This window comes from Haemaphysalis longicornis, unplaced genomic scaffold (genome assembly GCF_048455015.1).
Source record: "Haemaphysalis longicornis isolate Haplotype H1 unplaced genomic scaffold, Haemaphysalis longicornis Haplotype H1 scaffold_10, whole genome shotgun sequence".
Lineage (NCBI taxonomy): Eukaryota > Metazoa > Arthropoda > Arachnida > Ixodida > Ixodidae > Haemaphysalis > Haemaphysalis longicornis.
In genome coordinates this window covers 57,388,810-57,411,066 of record NW_027526204.1, presented here as the reverse complement: position 1 = coordinate 57,411,066, position 22,257 = coordinate 57,388,810, and the positions used below count along the sequence as shown (strand labels likewise).

Below are 22,257 nucleotides of genomic sequence, written 5' to 3'. Positions count from 1 at the left end.
TTTCGAAGTTTAGCGACATTTTCGCGTCAACACTCTGGTGCTGAGAGTTTCGGTGGCTTCATTTGGTGCTCATCGCGTTCGAGAGTAGGCAGATTTAAGGTGTTCGCGAAGGTAAATGAGTTGTGCGGAACTCCTTAAACCAAAATGACATTAAAGCGAATGGCATTAGATTTTTGCGTGTGGCAGCAAATTAATGGCATTAAAACTTAAGGCATTAAGCATTTAAAGTCATTTTTCGTGTACGTGTGGCACGGGTATGAGTCATCACGCTCGTTTTCGCCCGTAGCCTACACGCACTGGGTCAACACTGAAGTGCCACACAGCTGCACCACTTCCATGTGCAGCGCATGTTCCGCCACCGTAGTTTGAAACGGCGTGCAGCAGGACCACAAAAAAAGGTTGGAACACAGCTGAACAACAAAACCACAGAGCGTAATGGCAAAGTTGCGTAACAGCAAGAGCACAGGAGTGCGGAGTACGTTTGGTGCTTTGTTTGCACGCTGCAACGTTTTTATGGCGCAACGTTTGTTTTGCATTCATCAAGTGGCGCACCGCAAACGCGCAATTTTTAAATTCTAATCCACGGCACTCGCGCTCATGTCTCTGGCTACTGATGAGATTGTTTTTCTTGGATTGCATTTTTAGCATTTCTGCGCGAACTGTAGCACGATATCAAGTTACTGCGATCGCCTACAGCATCAGCAACCAAGCTTAAAATAAAAACATATTACCACCACATTTTTTATTCAGTGACAAAAAAGTAAATTCTCAACAAAAAAAAGTGGGGGGACGGTTCATTACGCAGTGGGTTCATTATGCGAGTAAATACGGTATTCTGGGTGCATTCACGTGAATTTATTTAACAGAAAAATAAATTCAAAAAGGCTGTTCCACTTCCACCTTCTCCTTGCGAATTTCCTCTAACAATTCTTATAATGCTTAGTTTTGTGGATTCATTTGACTACAGCTACTTTGCGGCTCACCGAACCGCAAACGGGGCATCAGAGGTCGATCACGAATTAGAGCTCAATCTGAAGCAATATCTGTGTCTTGAAGACTGTGACTCCATTTTTTTTAATTTGTGCAGCGATAATAACTCAACATTAGCGCTTATGCAAACAGTATATTGGTGTTATGATGCTTCACTGATTTCGTGTCAGTGGAATTGTAAGTGTAAGTGCGGGGGGTGGAAGGGGATTTCACAGTGCATACGAGGCCTTCGTGAGCTAGGTTAAAAGGCATGTCTCACATGCGAGTGCATACAGCTTGTTTTGATTCGCGAGTGATGAAGAGGTGTCCAGGCCAAAAAGTAAAGATCCGGTGCCAATAAACAGGTTGTTCCATGATGAAAACTTTTCTGGCTTTGTCTGGTCAATGGGGCCGTGAGAAGGTTCACCGCCATTTCTCGAATGGAGTCCAGAATCGAACAGCGACCGGTTAATAAACCTATGCTGGTTAGTGTGCCCCAATCGCAACTGGTCCTCCCAGTGAAGGGGAGCACATTCTGGGGGCAATGATGTCCGTGCTACACGAGAGTTTCTGACGCTTTTGAGTCGAATGTCACTTGACCCAAATGATACCTTTGAGCTGCTATGCGACGTTTTTCAAAGGCATTTGATTAAAATGCCATTTCAGTCAAAAGCACCACCAATGACCTTTGAGGTCCTCAAAGGGCTTTGAAACGCTAATGGTCGTACTCTCGGAGGCAGTTCTAATGCCATAATTACAAAAAGTACTTTACGAGTAAACATAGCAGTTTAAAGTGCACAATCTTCATAATGTCTCAATCGTTCTTGTTTTCTATCACTCCCTCTACTATCACAACGTAACTTGTACTCACAACACCGGCGCTGCGAAAAAAAAGAAAACAACTGGCTGTCAGCGGATGTTTGCAGATTGTTATCAAATTGTTCGCTAATCACTGTTTTTTTTTTTTTTGCTCATTTTAACTCTAAAATTCAATTTTTGTCAAGAATGAAACAGGACAGCAGTGGCGACTCTAAAGGCCCGTTCACACTAGCGACGAAAGCGAGCAAAAGCGATGAAAGCGACGGAAATTTCTGTCGCTTTCGTTGCCTTTCATCGCTTTCGTCACGCGACGAAAGCGATCGGTCTCGACCAAATTTTGTCGCCTCCGTCGCGCCATCGCTTTTGAAGCGGAAGCAGGAGGCGAGACTTCCTGACGTCATATCCTGCCAAAGCACCCGGATGCAGCTGTCTCCACAAGCGGCAAAGCTCCCGTGAAGTCTCACTCCAAGCGCGAGACAATAACAAGAAAAGCAAAAAATAGTCGTCGCCGGTCACTCGATGTCGCGTGCAAGTGTGAACAGAAAGGGTGGCGCTCGCTTTCGCCTTCGTCGTTTTGTCGCATTGCTTCGTCGCAAGTGTGAATGGGCCATGGCGGGCAAATGCGGAAACTTTCAACTGCCTTTGAGAATTGTCGTGTAGATCGGCGAAACTCCTAGTTCGAATGGCATTTGAAATTTCGGAGGTCATTGGGCTGAAATGTACTTTCAAACAATCTTGTCGCGCAGGTATAAGATGCGCTCGCTCTATGCTTGTAACTGCTGGCTAGACTTCAATGGAGATGTCGGGTAAGAGCTTCTGAACAGACTGCAGCCCGGCTGCTTCGCGCCACTGCCAAACGCCTCCCGAAATCGTCAAAACCGCAAGGGGCACCAATGATTTTAGGGGAGCTACGAGATCGCGCAGTTCTGCTAGTAGGCGCGCAAGCACGGTTCCGTCTGCATTGTAGCCTAACGGTGGAAGTTCTATCCGCCGGTAACATCGGGACGCGCTGAGAGGTATTTTGCGACAGCGGTCGTCAAAACAACTGCTCTGGGTTTATGAACACGGTTCAAGTAAACTCGCCTGACTCCGCGGAAGAGAGTGCAAACCGAATAGGCTACACCACTGCGCAACCGACTTCTATGAGATAACGTCGGAGGACGGCCAGCAGAGGAAATGTCCGCCCACCTAACAAAGCCAGCCGGTCGTCTGATTGAAGCAGAGCACGACAGCCCGGTCCGTGAACAACGGTCGGGGACAGACACGGCAGACACAACGGTCGAAAGCAGACAGATCTTTTGGGAAGCTGCTGGGCAGACGTTTCCGCCGAAGCCCACGAGATCCCCAGCACGTCTTGACTGCCACAACGATCGCCTCCGCGCTGGCACGAGCTGCACTGACCAAGCGCGCCTGATCGTCAGCATGAAAACAATGCACAACGCCCGTGTGTGCGAGATTTCGGCGCACGTTAAAGATCCCCAGGTAGTCAAAATTAATCCGGAGCCCTCCACTGCGGCGCGCCTCATCGCCTGGGTTGCGTCGGCACGTTAAACCTCACAATCAATCAAAACAGTGCACAGAATAGCGCAATGCACAGCAGAACTAGAGCAGAACCACGACTGCGATTTCAGACAAGAGAGAGCTTGGTGTGGAGAGCCTCACGATGGTCGCCTTGCGGGGTTGCGGAATATTAACCCCGCTCTGAGGCGCCGCAAGCGTATGTTTAAAGATGCCTCACGTGTATATAGGGGTCACTGCAATAGTGACGTCCGCCGCAGTTGCATGGAGTTACAACCTTCATGCCATCTTCATGCCTCCCGCGTGCGCGAACGGCCGCGCTGTAAAGTAACTTGACATGTAAAGTAACTTGACATGTATTACGCACAGTTTATATTGAGATATAACCCGTGGTTTGGTGGTCCGCCTCTGTACTTTCCTCCGTTTTCGTAAGGTTGTATGTGATTCGAAAAGCTGTTCTAATGTACTAGAGCGCTGCCCACTGTCATAGATGATGCATCTAAAGGTTTATCGAGGATGAAAACGCGCCCTGGTGCACCACGGTGTGGTTTATCCCATGTTTATCCAGATGCCCCCCTCGCAAAACGCAACAGAATGTTCTTAGACGTCGCTATAACGGCTAGGTAAATCACCGTCTAATTGCAGTAGGCTACCCGCTCTCAGCGCCTCCGGTCTTAGACGGCACTCCAATGCCTAATAATAAAATCCTCCGCTGGTTCACATACTGCACAAGAGGCTCTCTGTGTAGCACAAAGAGCCTGGGCTCGAAACCTGGACTCTGCCTTTTGTTAAATGAGGAATTCTCGCTGCCGTACTGCATCGTTCTACTGCGCGTGTCATTTTCGTGCTGACGAACGTTGTGTGCGCACCAAACTGCATTGAAATGCGTGTGTGGCTGGGGAAAAGTTCGGGATATCTCGTGGGTAGCCTCACCGCTGCTTTTGAGAAGGACGCCTCCGTCTTCGGTCGTCGTCGTTAGCGTGTCTTCTGGTCTGCGGTCTGTGCTTCGCCTTCTACCTGACGCTCGCAGTTGTTTTCGGTCGGGTTTGTAGCAGTGCCTGTCAGCAGCACCCTACGAGCCCTGTTTGGAGAACGCTGTCGCCTGTTCCATCCGAACTCACGTCCGAGAAGTGTTCAAGTGAGTTAGCGCGCTCGTTGCCACAAAACCGGCTGCAATTTATTGACGTTCGCTTTCGGGACTGATACACTGAGCGTTCGTGAAGTGGTCAGCGCGGTAACCGGATTAGACCAAGAGTTAGGACTACAAGCGACGCCGGAATAGAACTGTAGACACACTGATCAGTACGTGACAAAAGTAGGCGAGGTAAGTGGGGATTCGAAAGTAACGAATGATCCGTTCCGTTTAAATGAAGCGGGAAAAGATCAAGGCTGGAAAGTTTGCTTGCGTCATGACAGTTGTTCGTCGCACACTTTTAAGGGGTGAACACAGGCAGCGACGAGTGACGCGAAACATGTTACTCAATAGGTACAGTAAGCAGCAGTGTGGGCGACGAGCGAAAAAAATTATTGGGCGTGGATATTGTGCCGGCAGCCGGCAATTTACCCCCTCCCGGATATTGTGCCGGCAACCGGCACTTCATCTGTCGCTGATATTGTGCCGGCAGCCGGCCACTTATTTCTCCTGAATATTTTGCCGGCAGCCGGCATTTTAGCTTTTTGTGCCGACAAGCGGCATTTTACCATTTCCAAACAGTTTGCTGGTGCAGGTGAGCTCCCTAATGAGCTCAATAATATCCCCAGTGCACTTTCCTTTCCTTTCTTCCACCAAATTTCATAACCGACGATAGGCCGGCAGAGGAAATTTTTGTTTCGTGGTGCCGTCCAAATGATTGTGCTATGGCTGCGATGGAGAAGACTAAAAGGGTTCCTGTGGTTATTGGGACGGCCTCTGATCGGCCCTTACCTGCCTTTTTTCCACCAATACTCTAGTCGCTTTTTACTAATATCCACAGAAAACCAAATACAGCTTTCCTCACCGGTGAAACCCCACCCTGGAGGGTGGACTTTTCCATTTAATTTGGATTGATAACTTGGCATTCCATAGCTGTACTTTATCAACAGCATACACATGCTTCATCCTACGCAGTGTTTTTCACATAGGTTTTTATCCTTGAGCAACCTTGTGGGGCCTCAAAACGCCAGACTTCCTTTGGTGGTGGTGTAAAAAATTCCTTCTTGATCGCCCCAAGGTGTTAGTTCAACTTTCATGCTCAGTACTATTTTTCTTGGAAAATACTTCTGTATTATAGTAATTCGCATGTTTGCACGCTACAACTTTATTTCTAAACTCGTGAGTAGCCACAGCGGCATACCTTGTTACTGTGACCCTGTGCATGGGCCAATCACCCATAAAAACTGTTGCTTGTCCATTACAGGCTCTTGGCATTGTTCATGTAACACTTCGGCGTCTCGATTTTTTCCTGAATAATGCAAGCGCACAAAAACCGAGCAGATGATTCTCGTGCACATATCCAACAGCTGGCAGCCAAACTGCAGACAGGTGAAACTTATGTGCTATTCAACTTAGCCGTAATTTTACCAGGCATATAGCGCGAATCATACCAAAGATCAAAATCACTGCGCAGCAGGCAACTGGATGTACTAGGACATGACACACCTTGGATGTATAGAAATAAGTACAAACAGGACTTTATTAAACATGTCACGTTCTTTGTTGCAGCTAGGTATATTCTGCAAATGGATGATTTTGAGCTTACAGAAGTAGGCATGAGCTACTGACATGAAGGGCACTTCCACAGCTTCTTTTTTGGTTGCCTTTGAAGGGACACGCATGGGAGATGGAACCAGGCAAGACACCAGTCACACAAGATGGAGTCTAATTCCTCCAAATCAACATGACATGCCTCACACTGCCACTGGTGGCCAGCCCTTTTCATGCTTACTGTGTTACACACGGCAAGCCATCCGTCATCCGTGAAGTAGCTTTGTGCAATATTTATATCTACACTCTCGTCTAGAATCGCACAGTGAAGCAGTGCAGGGTTTACTTCTACTTCATGTTCTTCAAGCAGCCGCCCATTCAGTGCACTAGCTGCAGCTGCCGATCCCACCAACCAAGTCAGGACAGCATTCTTTTTCTCTGAAATTGGGAGAGATCTGAAAGGTCCACGGTCAGCATTTCGCTTTCGTTTTTTAGGCACGCCTATCACCGTTAGGCTGTGGCCTTTCGGGCGCCCACATTTCCGCATAGGTTGGGGCAGCTTGATATCTTTTACATCAGCAATGGATAGTGTAGCGGGCGGTGGGTTTGGACAGTCCCCACATGTAGCTTCAGTTGCTTTCACTTGAAACTCGCTGTTAGTAACAGTGCAGTCTGCATTGTCAGGTGCAATAGACACAGCTATTTGTGCTTGTGATATGCTTTCCAGCATTTGTGCAGAAGCACAGGCAGCAGCACTGTTGCTTGGCAGAGCACTAGACGGAATTACAGCAGCTTCTTTGAACCCAATTGGTGTCAAAGCACAGAGTATGCCACTTTCACCATTACCCATGGCACTGCCAGTTTTCTCTTGGGGGGCAAGTGAGTACTCTTCTGTAGTCAGCTGCACCTCTTCATCATTCATCCAGTGCTGCAGAAGGGCTTCAAGCACTGCCATTCTGTTGTGAAACTTTGCTGTCGACACTTCCGAGAGAACCCCAGCAATTCTCCCTGTGAGAACCGAGGCCTTGCGGAATTTTTGGTGGCTTGACAGGGCTGGCTGCTGTTCTCTTCGGTCAACACGGACTGCTTCTGGTTGTCTACTTTCTTGCAGAAGTAGCTCTTCTCGGCTTTCCATGTAGTGCTCCAGCAACCACCGTGGTGCACAAAGACTACCATCAAACTGCTTAATCCAAGCTGACGCCGAGCAGCAAGTACGTGGCAGCATGGCAGCAGCATTGCCACTCTGAAGGCACAGGTACAGGCACCTGTCACAAGTGCACCATTGCTGGTGTCTACAGTCATATCAGCGGAGCGATCAAGCTGGCGCTTCACGTCCTGAAAAGCGTAAGGTGTCAACAAATTGCAGTATCGACTGTAGTCTTCATCGGTTGTTTTTAGTATCCTTTTTTTCTGGAGAAGGGTAGCACCCTTATGGCTGCGTTCTTTCCTGGTCGTGTGCACAAAGCAGAAAAAATCAGTGACAAAATTTTCCAAGGAGCTATACCTCATGACAATGTCTTTCAGTTTTGCGTTCATGCTCTCAGCCCGGTTATTTGTAGAATTAAGAAAGTTACTGCAAGACCACTTCAATCGCATGACCCATTCATGGCGGATATTGTGCCAGTTCAAATCAAAGTAGTCAAGAACTTGCTTCGGTGCTGACGACTTAAAAACTTCATACAGCTGCAGATATTCATCCTCATTTTGAGCGTAGACCATGCGCTGCAGAAGATCCAATGCCATCTCTTGCTCTGGTTTCGATATCCCAAGCTTTCGCACGCTGACCTCCCGTCGAAACGTTTGTAACATATGGAATGCACAGATGTGCAGAGAAGCTTGCGGGAGAAGCTCATTCGCAACTTTCCGCTCCTTCCAGTCTTTGTCGGCCATGACAATTCTGATGGCATCCCAGCTTGGATTCAGTTCCTTAAAAATATCAAAGAACCACCGGAGGCTGTCTCCATCCTCAGTCGCAAACAACCCAGCTGCAACTATTTCGCTTTCACCGTTTCCGTCTTCTACTATTACTAGGAAACATGACATTCGCGTCTCTAGAAGTTTGTATGTTGTATCAATAAAGATGATTTCAGGGTAATCCCCAAAAGATTTCTTCATTGCTTCATCTTGAAGAAACAGTGCCCTGAGCTCATTATTTTCATCACTTAGCAGCCTCACTGTGGCTTTATAATTGTCCTGAAGCATTTTAACAGCGGCTTGCAGGTTATTCCTCGGGTTGTCCTTTTTACTCTTGGCTGCAAGGTTTGAAAGGTCCCGCAGTGTCACGACCTTCCTGGTGCAGCTCTCCAAGGGCTCCCTCAGAAGTTTCTTATCAGGGTGAAGCCGTAGCATGGCCACAGCTTCTGCTTGCAGTTCAGGTGGCAGCCTTCGTTGCTGAGGCAGATGCCGGAAAAGTGCCTCTGATGTGGTGTGGTTGTTATGTTCCAGAGGCAAGCTCCGGACCTCCAGACTGCTACCATCTTGGGTGGCCACAAGGTACATGTGGAACCCACAGTCTTGTTTGTGTTTGAGGGTCCTGCAATGAGATATGAAATGGGGTGTGAGCATTAATAGCACTTAGTAGTGGATGCCGAATTTTCTAAAAATTTAGAGCTGCGATTTAGGCTCCCTACAGACTTAATACGACATAGCGCGCGACATTATAGCCGGATCAGACGAGGAACTTTCGATCGCGACCAAGCGCAATAAGCATTAGAATTTCCCGAATACAATTCACTCGCTTTCACTGCTTGCAAAGACACCAGTTTTACTCACGGGGACGTTCTTGTTGATGCTTTCGTCGCGAACTTTTTTCCTCCGTTAACGCAGCAGTACTTCACGCTGTGATATTTGAGCTCGTCCGACATCTTGCTGGTGATCTTTCCGACTCGCATTTTTGCGGCTTCAATCGTGCGCGCATCTCTCTTCCACAGCTGAACAAAATGGGCAGAACTATATGCTGTCACCTTCTTCTCGAGTTCAGCAAAGCTTGAGAACTGATCGCCTAAGCGGAAAGTAAGCTCTGGGGTATCCGTGAGCCCAGTCCATGCCGGGGAGGGTGCTGCTTGTTGCGTCGACGAGGGCCCTTCCTGCTCCGATGACGGCGGTGTCTCTACGAAATCGTCGTCGTCCGACATTGTCTATCAGGCGCCACTACAGTGCCGACAAAATGCGTTTCTGAGCACGCCTCACCACCAACACGTGAAAAACATATGCACGAATAGGGAACGGAGAAACGACAGGCTATGCGCGCGCACTGGGAAATGGCGGCCGGACTTCCCGGACGCAGCTTAGCTCCGGTGAGAGGTGGATGCTACTAATTTTATACAAGCAAGGATACCGTAAATTTTACCTACAAAATAATAAAACTAATGGTAGTAAACTAAGCTGTTTTTAAGTACAGAAACCTGATATAAGAAAGAAAGAATTTCTTGGCAGCAGTGCCGCAGTAGCGACAGCCAATGGGACGCGAGTGGCGGCAACTTATCCGGTGACAATAACATGCCGGCAGCCAGCAATATATCCACTCCCAAAAATTATACGCAGGCCGCCTGAGCGCCGAGACCGACGGGCCGTCGCTGTCGCTCGTGTTTGTCCGGGGTAACCATTTTGGCGAGCGTGACTCGATAAACAAGCGTTTTCAAACAATTTTCCTGGGCAAACCAATCCTTCGTTCGCTCTGAAACATTACTCGAAGGTTCCGTTGTGTGGTGTATTTTCTGTAACTTCAAGAGCGAGAACAGCACTTACCTGCTTATTTAGAAAACAAATAGGAGGGATTTGTCAGATGCAGTGGGCTTGTAGAGCCCTGTTGATTTATGTGTTTGAGTAAAACAATTTTCCCGTAAAAACTATCCCTTGGTGCAGCATGTACTGTGACGGGCCAAAATGAAGATACATAAGCCTACTTGTTTTAATAACTCCGTTAACACAAGGCAAAATTTATAGGCACAGTTTTATGCGTGCACTTTGTCCGAGACGCCAAACTCTTTCTTAGGGGTGAATTCCATCAATGCTGGAGAGAAGTAAAATTTGCTCATGCTTTTCGCCAGAGGTGTGCTACACAAGCTTTGCTGGTCTTCCACCTTCATGGAGTGGAATTACACCTAATCTTTATCGTCATCAGCCAGCGGCAAGTTTAGCTGTGACGTCTCTTGTAAGAGGTGGCACACACATCTGGGTTGCCACACAGACATTTGTACGTGTCTGTCAACTGTTTGTCTTGCTTACCATATTGATTTGGGTGTGCAGCTGATTTGGACGACCAGAAAAGAATTGAGAGCAAGAGCTTAAACAATCTGTTTATTAACACTGGATGTTCACTTATTGGCTGGGCCCCTCGTCATCACTGGCAAATCACAACATACTGTAAGTACTCGCATTTTAGCCGCACCTATGAACTCAGGCAATGACCCGCCGTGGTGGCTCAGTGGCTAAGGCGTTGCGCTGCTGAGCACGAGGTCGCGGGTTCGATTCCTGGCCGCGGTGGCCGCTTTTCTGATGGAGGCGAAAAGCAAAAACGCCCGTGTGTACGAGATTTCGGCGCACGTTAAAGATCCCCAGGTGGTCAAAATTAATCCGGAGCCCTCCACTACGGCGCGCCTCATCGCCTGCGTTGCGTCGGCGCATTAAACCCCCCAATCAATCAATCAATGAACTCAGGCAATGGAAATCATGAAGAAAAATGATAGGCAGAACCCATCCCCGGTGGCTGCCTTTAAATGTGCAGCATTTTTTGGCTTCGGAATCTTAGCCGCTGTCATGCATAGGCATGCACCGAAAATAGTTTTCCTTGATCCCATAGGGTCTCTTATTTCCCTTTAACTGGGAAGCGAAGTAATATGCCAGCTGTTTATCGCTGGCACTCTTCTGCAGGCACACACGTACCAGAGATGGCTGTGACCCATCCCACTGAGCGTGGGGTAGCTCTGCTAGCGAATTCAAGCCAGAGGGGACAGGCGCAAGTCTTCCATATGCAGTGGGACTTGTCTCAGCAAACGCAAAAGTGAATGTAGTTGTCTTCACCCAACACAAATGGCAGCAAAATGGCCACTGCTGTGAAGAGAAAAATAAATAAATGCACATTTTCGGTCATGTGGGATTCGAAGCCATGTTACCGGCGTGGCAGCAAAGTGTGCTAACCACAGAGCTAAACTGGCACCATGCCAGAATGGAACAAGAATCACCCAGATGCGTGCCTCGTGACAGGTGAACGTGATGGCATGAGCATAGAACACGTGTACGTAGAGGAGGTGCATAGAACAGGCGTAGTTAGAAGAGGAGAGCTCTCACTGTAGGGAAGCTGCTGCAGGAAGTGTGGCTAGTCTGCTTGCTGCGGCTATTCACCTCGCGTCAAAACATAGTAATATGAAAGAGAAGCAAACAGGATGCAGCAGCGAAGTCTAATAATCTCTGGCTTTTTGGCTTTTGCCTTCAGGTCATGTGAGCAAACTAAAGTGACTGAAATTTTTGTTCTCAAAAAAGGTGGCAAAGTAGAGAGCTCAAGAGCACTAGGCCGCAGTAGTTATTTCTGTCTGTGTGGTGTTCAAAGAAAGTGAGCAGACGCGAGGCATCGAAAGATAAGCATGCAGTGATGTTATGTACTGGGAAGAAAAATCCCCATTTGAAGGTTCAAAAAGTCCCTATTTTTAGCACTTTTTCCCCGCAGGTTTGTCGAAAATTTCACGCAAATTTTCCTGTGTTCTCCTTTTGCAGCTGGTGGATTTTTTCATGGATTGTTGTTTGTTTTTGGGCATTATCCAGCGCCACCTATGTCTACTTTATGGGGCCTTTCGGACACAGATGCCGTTCAGAGTATCAGAGTTTCAGTGTGAACTAATTTTTACTACATCTGCTGTTCAGGAACATTTGACGATGCATTTCAAGTTTTTTACCAAACAGCATGCTTACTTCGTAAACTAAAGCTCTAGTTAAAACTGCTCGTAGGAAAAAGAAGGAATTGTTGGGTAATTGGGGCGGTTTTAGCTCAGCGTTGGGACTGCTGAAGCAATCTCTTGTTGCAGCACATGGACTAAAGGCACCAACAATAAGGTTTTGTATATTGCGCAGGGATTCATGTGAACAGGCTTCAGCTCTTCAGCCGCCACCGTTCCGCACTTTGCTAGCTCTGACTCGTGGAGTATTCTTTCCTCTATGCTCTCCTGCTTTTCGAACTGGTTAGAAGCGGTCTTGGAAGCTTGTCGCTTGGGGGAATACGGCTGCGAATTTTTGGACGTAATTCTGACAATGTGTTACGGGAACCTTTTTAAAGAATACGACAACTCTGAATTTTGAACATGGATCCAACGAAGTATTAGGGGAACCTTTTTAAAGAAAAACAAAGTAATGAATGATGCGAGGTCCACTTTAACGACATTATTTTTCTATTTTACTCCACGACTCCTAGAATTCCCTGCATCTAGTAAAGGTTCCATTTTGACTAAAATTGCAGCCGAAAATTCCCCCCAAAAAAAGGAAAATTCCCCACGCCGAACATCACTGTTACAATGTAGAGTTCTCTCCCGCAGCATGTCGGCTCGTGTTTGGGTGCGGGGCATAGATCAAGCATGAAGACCGAGGTGAAAGGGTTGGCCCTTGCAGTCAAAACTTCAAGCTTCTTCGAAAGAAACCACCCGGGCAACTCCTTGTAAATGTGTGTGTTCACTCTGAAAAGCAGGTTTCTGCCCCTTGGTGACCGGTCAAGGAGAGACATTCGTGGAAGTGGTGTTTTCACACACATTAATAGAACGGAAAAGCATGATGCACCGCCGAGCCATTGTGCGTGGTTTATTTGGTGATTATTAGATGCCTGCCACGAGCTCCAAGGCAGAGGATGAGTATTATCCGTTATTGCCAATATGAAGAGTGCATGTTTGTGCTGCAAATCATGCGCCCGCATCAACTGTTCTGATGTATTGCACCTTGTGTGGTAGCCACATCGGCAGGCCCTTGAAACAGGAAATAATAGTGAAAGAATGATTTACAGTAAAATTTCATTGACTTGTGTTTTAGGGGAAACGCGTAAATTAAAATCAGCATGTTTGTAACACGATGAGCACCAAATGAAACCAACGAAACTGTCAGCACCAGAGTGTTGATGCGGAAACGTAGCTGAACTTCGAAATAAGGCGATTTTTTTTGTGCACCCTTGGTGGCGAAGTTTTGAAGAAGACGAAGTTCACTAAAACAGCGGCAAAAAACAAAACATCGTATCACTCGTGCTAAATTTTTCGGATTTGGCTACCACTGGCAGGCGATGGCAGCTGATGAAGCCACTTTTAGAAATGGCTCACACCATTTTTGAGAAAAAACTGTTTCTCATAAGGTTTTCTTTCACAAACGAACATTTGTAACTCTTGTAAGATGTTTTTTTCTACGTTAAAGACTTCTAAAATACGAGTGAATTTCTCTTTTTGGTCATGATCACCATCATACCTAACACATTTAATGCCTTTGTGGTTTCGCGTGTAGCACGGCCTGACCAGTTAATGTCATTTGGCATCATAAGGCCTTCAGCACTTAAAGGGGCCCTGAAAGGCGTTTTGAGCACACTAAATGAAGTAGCGCAATCGTTAGATTGAGTTGTCAAGGTCATCTGGACCAAGTATTACTCTTTTACGCGCAGCAGAAAGCTCACACTTTTGTTGCAAAGTTTGTCGCTTTTTTCTCACCCTTTCCTTCGTGTTTTTGGACGCCGCCATCTTCACATGTCTACGTCAACGATTCCCAGATGTTCGTCATGAGCTAGACATCCTGCTATTGGGCGGCTTTTTCACGCACTTCCGGCAAAGAGATGAGTCGTCTGCTCAGCGTCGGCTCGCCGGCTGATCTGCCAGCGGAGTGCCGGAGTGCTTGGACATTTCACGACAAACGAAACAAGTGTAAACAAACGCTTAACCATTTGTATTGAATGTAATAGGGCCATAACACGACATGGATATTCTCTTACCTGAGTACGTTCCATAAAGAAAGCGTTGAAGCCCCGTGGCACTTCTTTCGTGCAATCGCAGAGAATGCCCTGAGCCGAATGCCCGGATTTGACGCACACCTTTTTATTCAACTTCAAAACAATCCAGAGATGCGTTTCGAACAAACACACTGTCACAACATGCGTTGCAAGTCTGAACAGTGATTGACAGACGATGGGTCGCCTCCTCCTGCCCGTCGTAAATTCGGCACTCACCTCGCGCGCAGTTTGCGGGGACGAACAGCAAGTCAACTATGGCGCACAAGCCGAGATGGCTTTTAGCCACGCACACTGCACATACCCCATGCGAGGTTGAGTCGTACGTCGCTCGAGAAAGATAATCCAGACCATGGGAAGCACTATCCACCCGCAGAAGCACAACGTCGCATTTCATCGGGAAACAAAGGCGTTCACAACACACACACCATCGCCTCCTGTAATGCCAAACGCATCTCACACTTTCCAATGGGACTGAGTGGTACGCCTGCAGTGCCCACATGTCGCGAGGTGGGGCCCCGAGCTGAACCGGGATCACGCAACCGTAACTGACTTCTGGGGCGGTTTGTGCCTTGTTGCCAAGGCAACCGATGTTTGAGATTGTCAAAGAAATAGTGCTCGCTCCAGCGCTAGAAAGCTCAGAGCCACGCCGGAGCATGTTTTGCCAATGTTGCCGGTCTCCACCACGCGTCGCCCCAAGCTGAACTGGTCACATGATTGAAGCGTTTTGTGCACGGGTTCTGTATCGGTTTAAAATGTCTTTTTCACATGCCGCCGCCAGGAATTACCACCACCGCAAAATAACACCCGGCACCAGTGGGGCCACATCTGATACGGCGCTTTTTGGATAAACAGTGCGCGGTGCATGAGGGACCGAGCGCACGATCCTCCCCGAGCGGCTGCGAGTTCGCCGCCGATTAAAAGTCACGTGCTGCCCTGCAGCAACGCACACCGCGAAAGGGCAAGGCCAGGCCGCCACACAAATGCGGCCAGATTTTTCGTTCGCTTTTCAAGCCTTGAGCGGAGTGAGGGATTCAAGGTGTCAACAAAGCTTGCCCGTAGCAGACGGCAGTATGAGCAGCGCGGAAGTACGTCACCGCCGAGGAGCACAGCATCATGGGAGGGAAGGCTCGCGCGCCGTCAACAGCGGAGAGTAAGTTGAAAGGAGGAGGAAACGCGGCGCGACGGTCATGCGCAGTTTTTGATTTACGATCTCAGCTAATACTCATCGCTTTAACAAAATTCTTGCGGGATGAGATTGCTAATACATTGTCTTATTTGGTTACATGTACATCCATGCATCGGCGGAAGGTATTTCAGGACCCCTTTAATGCCATTTTTTGTGTACGTGTGGCACGGGTATTAGTTGTGTTATAATCGTAAAGGTACCGAGAAAAATAAATAGTCTATGCCTGCGAGAAAACAAAACAGGCAAAATGTGTCTGCACTCAGAGACCAATACTTTCTGGTAGCTTCTGCAAACCAGTCTAGTCCACAATGAGTTGCTTTGCACAGCAGGGAAGCTACTCCCTTGGCCTGTCAATCGCGGTGGCTCAGTGACTGAGGCGTTCTTCTGCTGGGCCCTAGGACATCGGTTTGATCACGGCCATGGTGGTTACATTTCAGATGGAGGCGAAAAGTGAAAACAGCCATCTGTGGCGTTTTCAGCGCATGTATAGATTCCCAGGGGGTGAAAATTAATCCGGGACCCTCCACCATGGTATGTCTCGTAGCCTGGGTGTAGCCTCAGCACATTAATCCCCATAATCTGGTCTAATCCCTTAACCGTTTGCCTGGTCTCAGAAGGCATGTCTGGTGAATAAATATTCTGTGGGCCATTTTGTGCTCTGTATAAGACTGGAAATTGGCGTTTACTAGTTTTTTTGGTATACAGCATGGTTGTACAAGTTTTCTGTAGTATTTCTTTTCCACTTTCAGAAGGCACTACACCAGTGACAGCAAGCAACCAACAACAGCACTCCTGAGGGCTGCGTCATGACCATGTGTACGGGTGTGGTTTGCAGCTGGAAGTTATCCTGCAGCCAAAAAACACAGACATCCATTATCACTAGTACCATAGGTAATCCCATCCTTCTATTCTGAGTGGTTGTCCTTCTACATTACTAAGTATGCAATTTTTTTGCAGGTACTCAGTGCGCGCTTCTGTCAGTCATCAGCACAAGCTCCCAAACAGAAGAGAAAATTCCAGGTTCGAATTCAGGTTTTTTTTTGTCTCAGCATTTTGGAATGAAGAGGTTAATACTGCCGAAAAAAGCAGTCATTATTGCAACATGCATTGCAAATCATTTTTGACATACTTTTCTTTTGCTTTGCAGAGACGCCTGTATAAGGAAGTGTGTAGCACCGCGATTATTGTTCGTTATACAGGTCACTTCATTATATGCGTCGCTCACCTTAATTACCCCCTTTATAGCATATAGGCATACTGATAGAAACTATCATCAGACCTAAACTGCAACAGGCAAAAAAAGTCTACAATTTTCTTTTGCATAGTAGTATCACCTACTGAATGTGCAACCACCACCCACCTGATGCTGTCGAGGTTCATGGCTTGCTACGGTGCCAGGTCACGGAGAGATGAATTATATATCTGTAGCGTGTCAAGTGCCACTACAGCTTCGGGGTGGTCTAGTGTTTAGCTCCTCTGCAAGCTCATCATTACTGCTCGCCTGATTATTTGTGGCGTCTCTCTTTATTATGGCTTCTACGATGTCGTCAATTGTCAGGTCAGAACGCACTAGTACCTGGTCGTATGCTGAGACATAATCGTCTGCTGTCACAACCTATGCTGCGCTTCAACACACACTGTACATGTTAATCGATTCCTGCAGCTGCGTGGCCAAACTGGTTGATTCACGTTCATTGGCATACCTACCACCTGTGCATTACCACGTGTGCAGCTAGGCGAGTTCGTTATCAAACAACAATTCTGTGATTGCAATAGCATTAACTTCTTCGTTAAACAGGCAAATTCACTGTAGTGGCTTTCACTATAGTGGCATTCACAATACATAGGAAAGAGGGATTTGGCCAGGCCATATGGCATGCTTCGTTGTACCGGCTATTTCGTAGTAGGAGCATTCATTGTAGTGGCGTTTGACTGTTGTGGTACTCTGAAGCCATAAGAGTTTTTGTTTTTGCTATGCTGACATTGAGTTACAGCCAATATATTTATCTAGCCTGAGGCTTTATCTAGCATGCGGGTAAAGAAACTAAGTCTGGCAGGAACACTGACTGCATTGTGGCTGTGCCAGTGTTTCTAAGTCTGGCGGGAACACTGACTGCATTGTGGCTGTGCCAGTGTTTCTAAGTCTGGCGGGAACACTGACTGCATTGTGGCTGTGCCAGTGTTTCAAAGGCCGCATTTTTTATCTTTCCCAAATAATATTGTGCTCGATCATTAATCAGGATTTCTAATATTATAAATTTTGTATCGAAATGTATAACAGATTTATATAGGTTTTAGAGCCTTTGTGTTTGAATTCTGAAACATTGTTTTTTTACTTGTGGACACACGTAAAAGTCAACCATTTGCCAGTGTAAGACTTTCCGTGGACTTGCTGGATTTTACAATCTGTTGCTATTTGCCTTTGTTATGTGAGGCTTTCGGCCTGCCATTTCATGATGTGAAAGGAAATTTACGTCTACTTTACCTTGCTTTTTCTGAATGGAAAATCTGTATTAAGATATTGCAACAAACCATCCTTTGTGAGCCACTGTTTTTTTTATTGTCAGTGCCTAGCTGCAGTGATTTTCTCAAATTGGATCTTATTTAAAGGGGTACTGACACAAAATTTTGAAGGCGAGGTAACTTCAGAGATGGATTGGTGTGAACACAGATACATCATCTGCATAATATCAGCTGCAAATACAGCCTAGAACATATTTATTATCAATTTTAAAGTGAGGAAAACGCCAACCGATTAGCCAGCGGAGAACTTGGTGCAATGGACATTCCCTGGATGTTGACTGAATAAACATCCAAACACGTCACGAGTTTGTGCTGGCCGGTTCCGCACTGCTGGCATGTCTCGCCAGCTCAACGAACAATTCATTCATTGGCTCATCGGGCAGCTGGCCGCGACCTAAGTTCTACAGGGATTCGAGGCACTCTTTTCTTATTGCTTTTTATTACACCGGATGCGAAAATGTGCCGGGGACACGAAAAGTGCACTGAGCAACCCGCTTGGCTGCTGTGCAGGCAGCAGCCATGGCCGTGAAGTGTGGTGCAGGTTGGTGCAGGCAGCTTACTACCACTCAACGAAATTGGACTTAAGTCCCAAACAAGGCAGCACATACGAAAAACGAGTTAGTTATGCGAGAGCGAATTGCATTAAAAATCGTCATCTGCACCGCTTACGAAAGCGGCAATCGAAAATCCGCCGCAGTGTTAAGCCTAACACATTTCTAGACGGACCTGTAGGCAGACCAGCCGGCTGCTCCCAGCGTGTCTCCCCACCCACTGTCTCGAGCATCACGTGTCGTTCTGTAGCCGCGGCAGCAATTTGCACTCGCAGCGCCTGCGTCACGTCCACGGCCGCTTTTAAGTGCAAAGCACTTTATGGGCTCACCTTGTCGTCGTAGCTCACTCGGTGGACCCAAGTAGAGCCACATACTTTTCCGTCGTAGCGGGTGTCGTCGCGGCATAACCCATAGGCTTTGAAATCCAAGCGGTATATAGTCATAAGCCTTCAAAACTCGTGAACCGCTAGCGCTTGTCATACATCTCCCCGTTGCTTAGCGCAAAGAAAACTGTGGGCACATGTGAGGCAAAATATACGTAATTAACCGGCAGTGCCTGCGTTCATTTAGTCAGGAACGCTCATTGGGTTGGTTTTTATGATAGTAACTGAAGAAAAGCGGCAGTGCAACGCTGGCACGTGTGAGAGCAAAAGAAGCACAAAAAGAACAGAACTCCCGCTCGCGCTGTTTCAGGCAGGGGTCACGCGAGCACTGCGAAGGCAGGAAATTTGAGTTGCATTGGGTGGTAGTAGTGACAGATAACGGCGGTACAGCCCATTATGGCGAATCACTGCTCTGCACTTCCAACAGCTTTTACGTTGAGTGGAAGTGCTTTATATTCAATTAAGCGGCTGACCAGATCAGTACTTAGGGATATTTACAGAAACTGCCAATGACGCGGAATCGAGATTGCCACGACAGCTCTGCTGTCTGATATTCATCCAAAGGTCACGTGGACAGCTTTGTATATACAAATCCGATGTTTCACTGCACCCGCTGAAACCGAAACTGCAACTCGCCGCATTAATAATGCCTCTAATTAAACCACTGTCGCATGCTGAAGCAAATGAGGTTTCCCCACATGATGAGTAGGTCATTAACTACTTATCCCAACAAAAAAACCGAGAAGTAAAATTTTTGTGTCAGTGCCCCCTTAAAGTAACGTCCAAAGTAGCCACACCCAACTATGTGGTTGGCGGGAGAGAGAGTAATTTGTTCATTACTTACCTCGGCTGTTCTAGTTTTATCAGCAGTTATCCCGATCTGCAATTGGTTTGTACCTTTGTAGAGCACTGCAGAAGATAAATGTATGCAGAGTAAATGCTATAGCATTCAGTTTGCCAACACCCCACTGTGACCATATTTATGTCTGTGCTTTTCTTAGTCACTGCGAGGTGAAATTTCTCTCTGGTAACCTTGAATTACCACGAAAACCCACGTGTATAAAATGAAGTTGTTCTAGGCTTTGCCACATGAAATTTCTGCCTGGTGGTATATTGTATGCGGTGGCACAACAGATGAGATGAACTATAGTTGAGGATGATCAATTTTTATAGTGAAGCTGGTTAGCAAATCATAATTTTTCGTGTCCGCATTTAAAAATACCAAGATATTGCCAAGCACGCGTACGTGAGAGAGGGCCTCGTGGCGACCGCTTGGCAGTTAACAAAACCAAGAAGGTACCTTGCGCTAGTGTGTGCGTATCACACAACGATTGCCCAGCATTCCCTGTGCACATTTCTCAAGCCAAGCATACCCACTTCGGGAGATTTGCCACGACTGTGGCGACCGCCTCCAGTTAAAAAACCAATAAAATGCCGAGTGCTCGCTTGTGCGGGGCAACCACTCAGCATCCCCTGCACACATTTGTCAAGCCAAGCATTAGGGGGATTGGCCTTGATTGCTGCGACTGCCTGGCAGTTTTAAAAACCAAGACAATGCCGAGCGCTCGTGTGTGCATGCCTCATCACGACCACCTAGTGTGACCGGCACATGTTTGTCAAGCCAAGCATACCCACTTGGGATATTGTCCAAGATTGGCCGAAAAAAAAGAAAGAACTCCAGCATTCTCCGTAAACGTGGCAACACTTGCTGGGAACAAGCAAGATACGTCATAGCGTACGTCGCTCAAGGTGATGTCCAATGATTATCACGTCCAAAAAATAAAGGAAGCTCAGACTTATAGCAACAATGATGGAGTAAAGGACATTGCGACTGCGAAGAAGCATATCGGCTGCAGTCGCGGACTTAGACCTTTGTAATGGTTGTGAAGGTTGTGTACAGCTAAGCCACCTTCCAGTCTGGCACGTTATTGTGAACCCCTCTTCATTTTTTTATACATTATTTACAAGGCAACCATAAGAGAGTTGGTGCAGGCAGCAGCCACCCTTACCTTCTTCGTTGTCATTGGGGCTGGAACCTCAGGATCACGTCCCACTGCTTGCTTTTTTGTCCCCTGGTTGCAATATTGAGGTCCCAATGTTTTGATCCCCAAAATTTGTAGTTCCAATTTTATTGTAGCTCAGTGCTGCCATGATTCAGAAGACGCATATGTGAGGAAGCATCTTCTATTGGTGGTGCAAGCAGACTGCGTGTTCGTCCGTGCCGTTTTGTCGTGCCAACTTTGCAATGCACTTGCATCAGCAATGGCACGTTCGCCAAAAGTTCGTCTGCACTATCTTGGGCCCGTGAAAGCAGCATCCAGCTGCATTAAATTATAAGTTATATCTGCCAAGACCATCGCAAAGCATTCTGCAGGGAGTAGTTTTGTGTCACTGATGTCAGCGTTCACAGTGAAAGGAAGAAAAAGGGGACATTTTTGTTTGCCAGCAGCCTTGGAAGTTTTCTAGAGGCGAGATTGAACAGCAGCTCACTACCTTTCTTTGATGTCAATTGGCTTCACACCTGGCTGTGACACTCAAGTCGCTACGAGCAAAGGCACGAGAAATCTCTTGTGGAAGGCATTCCGTCAAACGACAGAAAGACAAAAAAACGGGTTGACGTCATATGCATAATGCACAATTTTTATGGTAGTTGATGTTAATATCAGCAGATTCTCCCAGAACTATTAAAAACAGCTTGAGGATTTTAAGTTGCATTGGATGGGTAATAAAGATTGTTGACTTTTTGCTGTGCCAGATTGCAAAGCTGATGAAATGCTAGTGCACTCTGACCTGTTTTTGGCACTCAGAGTTTAGAAAACATGCTCCAACCAACCAGTTGGCATGAACTGAAGTGGTAACAAGAACACGTGGGTTATTGTAGTGTTGCCTTCTATGGCGGATGGTTGCAAACTGTCATTCTGCATAGCATTTAATGAATATGGGTCCAAAAATCGAGGATACAAAAATGTGCAGTGCAAGAACCAAAGGTGATAGATGGAGCACTAATGTTAGATGTTAACTTTGTCTTGCGTCAGCAGCCTCGACCACTGCTGGAGTTTCTGCCACCACTACCAGTGCATGCTTTTTACAGTCACATGGCCAGCTGCTGCGTGGATAACAAACCAATGTCGTCATGCTTGAAGGATATTCTGGTTGTAAATGCTAGAGGTCTGCATAACAAGCCTTTTAAAGATTGGATCAAATTTGATTGAAAGACTCAAAAGTATGGGTGCACAGACCGCTGTAACACAATTCTCCAGAGGTTATTTATAGCTGGATTGGGCCCATTTGAGGTGGCAGGAATCACTGGCTCTTTTTAAAAAAAATTCGCATCTCAAAGCCGGTGCTTCAGGTGATTTTCTATAAAGGGATATCTCAGACAATATAGCTGGACGTTTCCCCGTTGAGCCAGCAGGAAGAGCTCATCAATTGTTTTTCTGAGAATTTGGAATCTCAAATCCTCTTGACGGTGCCTCAAGTGATTTTCTGTGAAAAGATATCTCAGACACGGAACTCTGATAAAAGTGCCAGTGAAACACCGTTACACACCCAATGGTCCACCCGCAATAGCTTGGCTGACCACTTTATCAGCGAGACTGAAGGAAACAAGAGGACGAGGCTGTTCTATGCGCTGTCTGTCAGCCAGCGAACTGTCATTTCAT

General features: G+C 46.9%; 1 protein-coding gene and 1 long non-coding RNA gene across 5 annotated transcripts in view; one reads left to right on the top strand and one right to left on the bottom strand.

Moving 5' to 3' along the window:
* Positions 1–3,385, bottom strand: part of LOC144158584 (uncharacterized) — a 56,702-nt gene extending 53,317 nt beyond the window's left edge. Inside the window, exon 1 of the mRNA XM_077689569.1 lies at positions 2,977–3,385. The gene's annotated coding sequence lies outside the window, so the exon portion shown is untranslated. The remainder of the gene's footprint in view (positions 1–2,976) is intronic.
* A 627-nt stretch (positions 3,386–4,012) lies between these two features.
* Positions 4,013–22,257, top strand: part of LOC144158598 (uncharacterized) — a 34,538-nt gene continuing 16,293 nt past the window's right edge. The window contains exons 1-4 of one of the 4 annotated variants that reach the window (XR_013320143.1): positions 4,013–4,444; positions 8,435–8,482; positions 15,888–16,029; positions 16,096–16,158. This is a non-coding gene — a long non-coding RNA (uncharacterized LOC144158598). The other 3 variants (XR_013320142.1, XR_013320140.1, XR_013320141.1) reach the window with 3 other exon arrangements.